The following is a 12894-nucleotide window of genomic DNA, read 5'->3' as shown; positions in this document are numbered from 1 at the left end:
CCCAGCTAAAGATGGAAAATATTTCTTCTCTAGCAAAGGGTACTAAGATAAAATCTTTGGAGGATCTAGTAATTAAATTGGGATATGATCCAAACAATGTTAAAGTTGTTGAGGAAATGATTAAGAGGAAAAATGTTGAGATTCAGGCATTGAGAAAACAATTGAAACTTCCTACTACTAAAGATCCTCAAACTAAAGAGATTGGTGAACAAAAGAAGGAAAAAGAGGACATGTTCAAAATTATAATTGAACAGGACACACAAATACAAAAGATGGAGACAGAATTAGAGACTTTTTAAAGGAGAAAGAACAACAAGAAACTCAAGCAACATTTATTCCTTTAACAACAATTCCAATCACAGGTATTTCAATAGCAAGGGCTTCCACTTCAGCAACTACTAATTAATTAATTTGAATACCTTTTAGAATTATAATACCAAATCATATTAACTTTTATTAGTATTTAAACATATATACCAATACATAAGAACTTTTATAATAAATTTCATTTAAGAAGATTATTTAGTTTTTAATTAAGACTAAAATCTACTTATAAAATTATAAACATAATCACTAAAATTATAAGAATTTCTAGGAACAAACACTAATATAAAAATTATTAACATAAAAACTATCATTAAAATCAAACTAATTAATTTACTTTAGAGTAAGAACATAAACAAAATAAAATTAATTATAAAATAAAATAAAAACAAATATAAAATAATCAATCAAGACTAAAATCTACTTAAAAATCACCATAATCATGAAAATTTCGAGGCACAAGCATTAATATATAAAAATTAGTACTAATTAACATAAAAAACTATCATTAAAATCAAGCTAATTAATTTAATCTAGAGTAAGAATAAAGACTAAATAAAATTAATTATAAAATAAAATAAAAACAAATATAAAATAATTAATTAATTATAAATAAATAAAATCCTATTAAGAGGATTAATAGGATTTGTAATCAAGACTATAATCTACTTATAAATCATAAATAAAATCAATATAATCATAAAAATTTCTAGAAAAAAGCACTAATATATAAAAATTAGTACTAATTAACATAACTATCATTAAAATCAAGCTAATTAATTTACTCTAGAGTAAGAACAAAAACTAAATAAAATTAATAAAATTAAATTAAAAACAAATATAAAATAATTAATTAATTATAAATAAAAATAAAAATAAATAAGAATCTTATAATTAAATATTAAAAATATTAAACAAATAATCAAAAAGTTAAGGTCGGCTTCCAGTCCCTTTACATCTCTTAACCCTATTTATTCTATCTAATGAGATCTGTCTTACACAATCACTGATCTATCATGATGATGAGCCACAATGGATGGCTCGAAACGTTGATTCAAACAATCATGGATGCGAGAACTCCGGAAGAAAACTACACACAAAACTACTAAAACATAAGAGATACATTCCACTGATTCAAAAAATGCTCTAGCCAAGGCCATGGGAGATCTATCATTAAAGGGACATGAAATTGAGAAATTGAAAGCACAACTTCACAACCTCCAAGAACAAAAAATTAAGATTGGCAATGCATATGTGGCAGAAATCCAAAAAAGTCACATGTTGACTCAAAGAATAGAAACTTTGGAAAATGAATTAGCAATTTCTCAAACACTTGCACAGGCCAAAGAAAACATATGGCAAGACATAAATGAATCCACGAAAAATTTGTGGCCATCAATTGAAATTTTGTTCGAACAGGAAACATTATTAGAAAAAATCAAAGGAATTAATAACATAAGTTAAGAAATAATTGGGTAAAAAACTAGGAGAAGCAACAACATTAGTCAGGATTTTGAATTCAAAAACAAAAGACGAGTTTGAAGAATATGATATATATGACAAAACTAAAACAATTCTAGAGGTTAGAAAGATTCACATCAAAAGGAATTTAATGTTGCAACTCGAAAACAAATGCCACAATTTAGAATCCAACCTCCAAAATTTTCATAGAAAATTTAACGTTATGTATGAAAAGGGACTGTTAGGTTTAAGGGGAATTGGAGATAAGTTGATTACTCTTGAAGAATACCAACGAAGGTTATATTCAATAGCCAGAGACAAAGCAAAAATTGTCAAGATCAAATGGACTATTACAGGGAAGGCTTTCATTGAGGATTTGACTTTTGACTTGTTGATTCAACATGAAATCAAACATTTGTTTGTAGTCATACCCACTTTTCAGAAGTACATTGAAGTCGATGAGACTTACAAAAAGTTAATCAAAGGCACCATTCCAGATGAGGAAAGATGGGAGAAAATATGTTTACTCATTGATTGAATTAGCAAACAAGTTTTACAACTGTAATTTTGTAGTTTTAAGCAACAACAAGCAGGTTTAGAGGAAGAAGTGAGCAAATAATTAGAAAAGGAAAAACAAAACAACTTTTTAGGCCCAGTCATCAGCAACAGCCTCAAATTCAGTGCTAGACAACTTAAGTAGTTTTTTTTTCTTATTTTTTCTCTATATTTAGAAATATCTGTGTTTTCAAAATAGAAATTATTTTGTAAATATATTTAGTTTGGAATCTGATCTCAAATGTAATATTTTTCTATAAATACTTAGAAATAAGACTTAGAAATGGTTGAACCATTGTGATAGACTTTTGAGTAGACTTGTATCCTTCAAAGTTATTTCTGAGAGAATAAAAGGATTCTGGATTCATTTTGAAAACAGATTGTGTTCATGTAAGTCTTCCTTTGTTTTTATTTTCACTCTGTTTTATCTGCATATGTTTGAAGTTTATGGGAGCTTTAGGTAAGATAATATTGAGTTTCAATTTGTCTAAAATCCCCCATGAAGTTATAATCTATTACAAAGATTAGTTGATTAAACTGTTTGTTTGATTTAACTCCTCTACATCAATAAATTGTCATCTTCCCTTAAGTTTCTTAATATATATTGTTTGGCTATAAAAGTATTTTACACACATCCAATGTATATGATAGTTAGATAATCTATTTGATGTTTAAAAAATCATATAGTTTCTAAAGTTTCAACCTTGCACATCTAAATCAAAGCTAAATTATTGTTTAGAGGTGAAGAATCAACCCTTCTATTTAATCATAAGTAATTAAGAATTGCACCTATTCAAATAGTTTAGATCTTTGGTCATCCAAAAAACTTTAAAAACCAACAAAACATTTTAGATGCTTTGGCATAATTCCTAACCTAGAATTATCTACAGAAGTACAACAGATGCCAAGCCAAGATGGCTTGAGTTTTGGCTTGTTTACAAATTAGACTACTCCATCAACACTGTCAGTGATATCTTCAAGAAATCTCTTCTAAAAGTCATGTGGAAAGTTTCTCCTAAATCAAGCAACCATGCATATTTCCACGAAGCAAGTGAAGCATTAAATAAGTATTTAGTTACTCCAATATTGCAATGTGCCACAACATAATGAGCGGATCCAGATTCTTTACCTTTCCTTTTATATGATAATTTTCATTTCTCTTCATCCTTGTCATGTCTAATCCTGTCCCATGAGAGCTTACATGTGGAAGAATCGTGTCCATTTCTATTGCATTGTATGCAATGAAGATCATATATTTCTCCTTGGTAATGTCTGCCACCCTTGCCTCCATTATTCTTCCTTTCATGTCATGTTCTATCACCTCTTCCTCTAGAAGAATCTTGTGCTTGATTCTTCTCTTTCTGTGCAAGGCACGCAACTTCTTTAGGAGGTTGATCAACTATCTTCTTCTTCCGAAAATCCTTCTCTCTTTCAGCAAAATTCTCCACAAGAGACTCAAAGGAAATCTCCTTAAGTTTTCCACTAGCGTGTAATGACTGAAGATAATGGGAATAAGTGGGATACAATACCTTGACGAAAACTATGAGAGGAACATTCATTTTAACACTGATGGCTTTTATATCATGAATAATGGCTCTTATTTCAGAGGCTAAGGCAAGGGGATCATCATATTTTAATTCTAAATTGAAAAGTTTGGTAATAAGCTGTACTACTTCAAGCTCATAGTGTGAGTCATATAAATCCTTCAACCTATTTAAGGCTTCAAAAGAATTTGTAAATGACATAATATAATGACTCACCTCTTCATTGTCTGATGATGCAATCAATGCATAGGCCTTCGTATTCTTGTTCTCCCATATGGCAAGCTCTTTGTCTGAAGTGGGCTTCTCAGGAGGATTGTCAGCTTCTCCTTGACACACTCCTTTCGATAACTCATTAAAAATAAGGGTATGACTTATCTTCTTGGACCATTCATGATAGTTATTTTTGCCAGTGAGAACTACTCCAATTATGGAGATGAGTGAATACATCATAAAAAATTAGAAATTAGACTCAAAATAATCACGATACTGGTAACAAAAACTTATATGTCTCTGCAATAAAACTGATTGGCATTCAACTATAACTTCAAAAAAATCATCAACTAAGGATGCAAACTCTCAATATTCATATTATATATCTTGCAACATATATACCATCCATATACCATGCAATATATATATATATATATAGGTGATGCAGGAGCATCCAGCTAAGGGCATCATGACCGGGTGTTGGTCTCAAGCCAAGAAGGACAGGTTCAAGACTTTTAATTTCATTTACGTTTAGTGAATAAAATAGTATCTAGAGAGTAGTTTGTTTTATTATTATTAGTTAAGGAATATTAGGAACAATACAGTTAGGATAGTGTCATAACAGTTACATTGTTTTGTCATTTTCTGAGTCTATCTTATAGATGTCTGTCATAAACAAAAGTATAATACTGTAACTCCTACAATAATTTTGTAACTCATACAACACAAGAAAACCCAACATCATTAACGACTATGTAACTACAAAGAGTAACTGTATGGTAACCGAGAACAATTTGAGTAACTGTTTAAACACAATATAAAAATCAATGTAATACAATCATGGAGGGGTTCAGTACATGAGTAGAGAAATACAATACAAAGAGAAAAATTTCTTTCATCTAAAATATTTGAGTCCATCTGTAACAGCTTGTTGTAACATTTATTGACTTTTTCCTTAATCATTGAGTAAGAAAAACTAAACAAATACTGTGCATTCCTACCCATTACATATTATTTCCTTCCTAAAGAATAGAAAGCGAACAGAGAAATTGGATGAGCATTCCAGCAAACATACGGAGTTCCACGAATGAAAGGCAATCACATTACAGGCAGTTTGAAAAAGAATGAGAATGCAAACGCTGAGCAACGACCCCAGGCCAGAGGTAAACAAATGTAACCAAAAATTCCTGTTAATTCCTTTTCATTACCAACAAAAAATATTTGTATACATTCAACAGTCCAGGGATACCCATTCAAACGGCGGAAAGAACATTACGAACCAGCAGAACCCTAAGGGTGAGGGTTTGGTCGGCCACCGTCCAAAAGGTGGTTTATAGTTACAAATTGCCAGAATACAAATGAGGGTTTTTGTACAAGACTGAACCAGGTCGCATAGCGACAATAGAGAAACTCGAGTGGACGAGAACTGGGACTCTGCCTAGCAAACTGACAGAGACCACCTAACAAAAACAAATTGACAACAGTAGCAGAGCCTACCGGAACAAAGCCCGTAGCAATTTCATCAACCACGCCAAAGAACGAACCCCCACCTGCGCAAGCAAAACAAGGCAACATTGTTAGCCATATGCAAATAGAGTAAGGGCAAGAAACGACCGAAGAAGGAGAAACTGAATGCACAATTAATAGAACTACTTTACCTGGAGAGTAGTCGCATGGGAAGAGTGAAACCCCACTGAGCCACAACCAACGGAGAACCCCTGAGACTAAGGAGCAGACCTCGTTAAAACCGGAGGAAAAATTAAAGGATAAGCAATCTTGGATGGAAAAATTACTTGAATAGAGCTGCGAAGCTGAGGAGGAGGCCACCGCGACTGTGACCTGTAGAATGTAACACGAGTAACCCATTAACCAAATTTAATAACCAGAAGAACTACAATGAAATGAAAACAGTGGAGCAGGGACAAGTTTAGTAACCAAACAGACAAAGACAACAGCAACTCTCTTACACAGATGAGAAGAACCTTCATACTGTGCCCAAGTAACCGAGCAATGAAGTCACCAGAACAAACAAAGGTGCCACACCAACAAGCAGCATAACCCATAGCTGGGCGCACGCAGAGCCTGTTACCAAACCCCATACATTCGCAGCACAAACCCTCGCTACCAGTACAAACCCTCGGCGTAGCGTAAACACAAGTGTGAAATGGAGAAATGATGAAGAACCAAGGGTTTTTGCGTTAACTAAGAGTGGGAAACAATAACTGAGGCGGGTACGCTTCAATGAATTCTGACATAAATGCCATACATTGTATATCCAAAACCATCCTATGATTAGTGCCTAATCAAACATATTAAACCTCAAATCATTCACTAATCATTCAACCAACGATTAAAGCATTGTTATATCATTGTAAAACTTAATAAAGTGAAGTTGCGGGCTGGTCCCATCAATAGGTATACGACCATTTTAAAAAATCAACACACAATCAATGGAGCACGACCTTTAAGAAAACGCATGCAACATATACCACAACCTCAACATAATAAAAATAGATTTTAAATGCATAAACTTTATGACTATCATAAATGATTTGGAATGTAGGGCTTCAATCAACAAACTACACCATATGCAACGAATGGTTTTGATCGAATTCAACACTAAGGGTTAGGACTATCAAAACTATATGCCCTGATTCATGATTTCTGAAAATGACCATACACAATACAACTAGATTTTGACCAACACATGATAACATCAACCATAGTATTGTTAGGATATTCCGACACATAGGAAATAGTTAAGTTCAACTTGGTCTTGTATAGAGTTAGGTATAGAGTTAGGTAAAGTGTGTTTCTTTACCGCTGTACATTTTGTAACTTACAATCTGACGGTCACGATATGTATTGATCCGACGGTTCATTCTCTCCTCGGTATTACCGACACTTGATCTGTGGCTTGACACCTGATTGGTCCATGAGTTCTATTTAAAGCGCATGGAGGGTCATTGTTCACGTAATCCGTGCATGAGAGAAGCTTATGTAAATTTTCATTCTTTGATTAATAAATTGTCTGTAGTACCCACGTTGGGACAGGCCGTGGACTGTTTCCCTCTTTGAGGGTTTTAACCACGTCAAAAATACTGGTGTATTGATCTGTGATCTGGTTGTGAGCAGTGTCCTTTTGGTATTCTTTCTGAGGAACTTACCCTATAAATTCCTACATGGTATCAGAGCTATTTGAGGGCCGCATCCGTTGGTGACCCAAATCTGAAGCCGGTAGAACTGCATGCGGCTGTCGTTTCCTAGATCTGTTGTTTCTGACTGCTTTCGGGGCGAGAGGGCTGCTCTGTTGCGTTCGGAGCATCTGTTCCAGTGAGTAACCCCTTTCGTTTCACGCGAAAAGGTTTCCGGTAGCCCGAGCTGCGTCATTTTTTCAGATCGGGAGGTATACAATGTTTTTTGCAGTTTACTGTTATTTTCTCTCTGCTTATTTCGGTTTCGGTTTATTTAGCCCTTTTTTTAAACCGGATCTATACCTTTCATTTCTGCGTATGCTCTTTGCCCTGTGACTCTGTGCGATCTGGGCAAATCAAAAACAGAAAGGAAGGATTTTTCTCATGCGTATGCTCTTTTCCCTGCACCTTAGTGTGATCTCGGAAAATCAGAAACATTGAGAAAAATATTTAGTTTTTCGGCTAAAGCTAACTTTGAGATTTTTTTTTTTTTTAATTTCTAGTTTTTTGGCTAAAGCTAACTTCGAGCCGCAAGGTTCGTTTTTCTTTGCATATTCGTGTTGGGTTTTGTGTTTTGTGTTTTGTAGGGAAAAAGAGCTTTCTCAAGGCAAGCACGCAAACCAAGGCCCCCCCCCCCTCTCTCTCTCTCTCTCAAATTTTTTGTATAGATCAATTGGTTCAAAGCTATTTTAAGAGAGTAGAGGTCTTGGGTTCAAGTCTCCATTTTGTGGGGGCGGATTTTTTCATTCCCGCACATTCGCGCACTTTGCCGGCAACGTCAACAATTTTTTTTCAAAAAGCCATAACTTCTTCATCCGGAAGCCTTTTTCAGAGCCGTTTTTTTTTAAAACCGCCTATTTTTTCGAGATCTATCCATTGGAACACTTACTTTCAGCATCTTCAGCTTCAGTTTTTTTTTTTAAAATGGAAAGTCCATGCCAAGTCATTCTTGACAGCACTAACTACTTCCAATGGGTAGCCTACATGGAAGATTTACTTAGAAGTAAAGGTCTCTTCAGAATAGCCACAGACCAAGAGAAGAAACCAAAAGATGAAGACAAGGCTGCAAAATGGGAAAATAGACAAGATCAAGCACGTGGTTTGATAGGGATGTCTATTTCTCCTGATCTTAGATTCCACATTGCAGAACTTGAGACTCCTCATGAAGCATTAGAAAAACTCGCTAAAGTTTTTGGGATTAAAAATGAAATTAGAGCCCATCAACTTGAAAATGAGTTGCTTACTTTGGATCCTAATAATTTTTCTTGCATTGAAGATTTCTTGTCCAAATTCAAGACCCTTAGATATCTCTTGGAAGGTGTTAAAGTTAAGAAAGAAGATGGTAACCTTATTTATTCCATCCTTACTAAGTTGGGACCAGCCTACTCTGTATTTGTTTCCACTTTCCATTCTACAAGGGAATCTTTCATTTGTCAAGGAAAAAACTACAAGGCCCCTTCCTTTGACCCCTTTTGTGATTCCTTAATAACAGAACAAGAAAAACTCTTACACCTTGGTCTTCTTAATCTTGGAAACTCTTCCACGAAAGCGTTAGCCGCCCAGCAGCAACCAAATTCAAAGAATCCTAAGAAGTCATATCCTCAAAAGAATGGTCCTAAACCAACTCAGCCTCAAAATGAAAGATCATTTCAACAAAATGATAAGACCAATAAAAACAAATGGAAGAAGACTGATAGAAATTGTAACTTTTGTAATCGAGATGGCCACTTAGAATCTAAATGCTTTAAGAAGATGGAAGCCTTGGAAGCCGCAATGAAGAAACATAACATCCATGTGGAGCCTACTTCAACTTCAACTTCCGGAATGGCACTTTCTGCATGTCGTTGTCAATCATCTCAGTCTGGTTATGCATTAAATATATCTTCTTCTTCTTCTCATTCTCATGAGTGGCTCATTGATTCTGGAGCCTCTTATCACATGGCCAAAAACCAAGCCATGTTTTCTTCTTTAAATGATTGTAACACCAAAAATATATATGTTGGTGATGATAGATCTCTTAATGTTGTAGGGACTGGAACTGTTCATCTAGACAATGGTCAGTTTAATGATGTATTATGTGTTCCAACCTTATCCTGCAACCTTCTATCTGTCTATCAGATAACTCATTCAGGTGAAGGTAAAATTGTTGAATTTTCACCTCATGATGTTGTAATCAAGGATCTAAAAGATCCTAAACAGATTCTAGCTACTGGTCTTGCTGATGATTCCACAAGCTTGTATAAGTTTCACAACTTTGGGTCATCAAATCTTCCCTCAGTATTTGTTGCTCATAATGATGAAGTGAGCAAACTTTGGCATGAGCGATTTGGTCACTTAAACTATCGCTCCCTTCAACATCTATGTAAAGAAAATATGGTGACAGGTCTTCCTATGGTATCTTGCAGAGATGGTGTTTGTTCCGGATGTGTACTCGGAAAACATCATCGGGACAGTTTTGACAAACGTGCCTCTTGGCACGCCTCAGCCCCTTTACAGCTTGTGCACAGTGATTTATGTGGTCCTCTTCCTGTTGCTTCATTCTCTGGCTGCAAGTACTTCTTAACTTTCATTGATGATTTCTCCAGACGCACTTGGGTATACTTCTTAAAACTCAAGAGCGAAGTATTTAACACTTTTTTGGCCTTCAAAGCCTTTGTTGAAAAACAATCTGGACATCAAATTCTTAAGCTAAGAACTGATAATGGTGGAGAATATGTTAAAAACACATTCATCAACTTTTGCACCGAAAATGGAATTCAAATGCAACATACTGTTCCATACACTCCACAACAAAATGGTGTAGCTGAAAGGAAAAATCGCACCTTAAAGGAAATGGCTAATTGTATGCTGCAATCTAAAGGACTCAGTCTTAGTTTTTGGGCCGAAGCAATTAATTGTGCAAATTATATAATCAATCGCACTCCTACTAAGGTTCTAGAGAATATCACTCCAGAAGAAGCTTGGAGTTCCATTAAACCAGATGTAAGTCACTTTCGTGTGTTTGGAAGTGAAGCATGGGCCCATATTCCAGATGAAAAGCATAAAGCTTTAGAACCTAAGAGTGAGAAATGTACTTTTGTTGGATATTCTGAAGATGTAAAAGGTTATAGACTTATTCCATTTAAGTCCAAAAATGTTATCATTAGAAGAGATGTAAAATTTGATGAAAATAAATCGGCCTGCGAGCCTAGTCCGGCGGATGTGCCACCTCTTCCTATCTCTTCTACTTTTGAAAACATTTCTTCTTCAGATGATGAAAGCGAGGATGATAATCCTCCCCCACCTTCTCAGGATCCTCAACTTCCAAGATGGGTCCGTGCTACTCGGGATGCAGCAGGTGATCTTGCCGGTGATCCTACAGATCAGCGACGTACACGTTCTCAGTTTGAAAGAGCCTCTTCTTTACTGGCTCAAGCTCCAGTAAATCACGATCCTGACACTTTTGCAGAAGCTTCAGGCCATCCACATTGGGAAGCAGCTATGAATGAAGAATATCATTCATTGATGACAAATGATACATGGGATCTTGTTCCTCTACCAAAGGGACGCAAACTTGTTAGATGTAAATGGGTTTACAGAACCAAGTATGGACCAGATGGGAAAGTTGATAAACATAAAGCTCGTCTCGTTGCTAAGGGATTTTCACAGGTTGAAGGCATTGACTACACTGAAACCTTCTCCCCTGTTGCCAAAATGAACTCTATCCGCCTTGTTCTTTCCCTTGCTGCCTCTTTAAAATGGGAAGTCCATCAGATGGATGTTAAATCTGCCTTCTTGCATGGGGACTTGCAGGAAGAAATCTATATGGAACAACCCATTGGCTTCATACAAACAGACTCCAGCCTTGTTTGTCGACTTAAGAAATCCCTTTATGGCCTCAAGCAAGCTCCTCGGGCTTGGTATGCCAAAATGGATAGCTTTCTTTTAGAATCTGGCTTTTCTAGGTGTCATTCTGACAATACTGTCTACACCAAGAAAGTAGGCAACTCTCTTATCATCCTTGTTCTTTATGTTGATGATCTTATTCTTACTGGTAGTGATCCCAACCTTATAAACCATGTGAAGTCCAGCCTTAAAAAGAAATTTGAAATGACAGACTTAGGACACTTACACTATTTTCTCGGTCTTCAAGTCTTGCAATCCAAGGAGGGTATTTTCCTTTCCCAGTCCAAGTATGCTTGTGATATTCTTCGTCATTTTCACACGGAAGACTGTAAGCCAGCCCCTTCTCCCTTTCAGTCTGGAGTCAAACTTTCAGTCTCTTGTACTTCTCCTGAAGTTGATGCTACCTTATACCGTCAACTTGTAGGAAAACTCTTGTATTTAACCCATACTCGTCCTGATCTTTCCTTTGTTGTTGGCCTTGTTGCTCGTTTTATGCAAAACCCCCGTGAAAGTCATTGGAAAGCAGCTAAAAGAATACTTCGTTATGTTCGAGGTACAGTACAGTTTGGGATTCATTACAGTGCCAAAGCAGCTCCTCTGTTAGTTGGTTTCACTGATTCTGATTGGGCTGGTGACCCTGATGATCGGAAGTCTACTGCCGGTTATGTCTTCACTCTTGGTTCAGGACCTATTACATGGGCTTGTAAGAAACAGGCTGCCATTTCTCTTTCGTCAGCAGAAGCAGAGTATCGTGGTGCCGTGGAAGCTAGTAAGGAAGCCTTGTGGCTTCGTCAGATCCTATCAGAGTTTGGCTTTGAGCAGCAGCATCCAACCACACTTTGGTGTGATAATCAAAGTGCCATTCAGCTATGCAAAGATCCAGTCCAGCATCAGCGCAGCAAACACATTGAACTACACATGCACTTCATCAGAAAGCTCATTCATGACCATGTTCTTGAAGTGCAATATTGTTCAACAGATGATCAGGTTGCAGATATCTTCACAAAGGCTCTCACAGAGGCGAAGTTCACTAAACTTCGATATATGCTTGGAGTTCAGGAAGTTGTCACTAAGGGGGGATAGGCTCTAGTGCCTCCTTCCTTCTCCTACTGTGTCATATTTGTAAATCCTTCAATCCTATCCCAAGTTGTTCTTAAGGGGGGATGTTAGGATATTCCGACACATAGGAAATAGTTAAGTTCAACTTGGTCTAGTATAGAGTTAGGTATAGAGTTAGGTAAAGTGTGTTTCTTTACCGCTGTACATTTTGTAACTTACAATCCGACGGTCACGATATGTATTGATCCGACGGTTCATTCTCTCCTCGGTATTACCGACACTTGATCCGTGGCTTGACACCCGATTGGTCCATGAGTTCTATTTAAAGCGCATGGAGGGTCATTGTTCGCGTAATCCGTGCATGAGAGAAGCTTATGTAAATTTTCATTCTTTGATTAATAAATTGTCTGTAGTACCCACGTTGGGACAGGCCGTGGACTGTTTCCCTCTTTGAGGGTTTTAACCACGTCAAAAATACTGGTGTATTGATCTGTGATCTGGTTGTGAGCGGTGTCCTTTTGGTATTCTTTCTGAGGAACTTACCCTGTAAATTCCTACAAGTATATGCAATAATAAATGCCATCAACCATAAAAAAAAAATCAATGCATTGTGCCCACTATAATGTATATATCAGCCTTCAAAAATGAGTTAAGTAGAGATG

The sequence above is a fragment of the Pinus tabuliformis genome, chromosome 8 (assembly GCF_031772625.1).
Source record: "Pinus tabuliformis cultivar Carrire ecotype Pingquan chromosome 8, CPIR1, whole genome shotgun sequence".
Classification (NCBI taxonomy): domain Eukaryota; kingdom Viridiplantae; phylum Streptophyta; class Pinopsida; order Pinales; family Pinaceae; genus Pinus; species Pinus tabuliformis.
The sequence above is the reverse complement of the archived record's forward strand: the minus strand, read 5'-3'. Positions refer to the sequence as shown.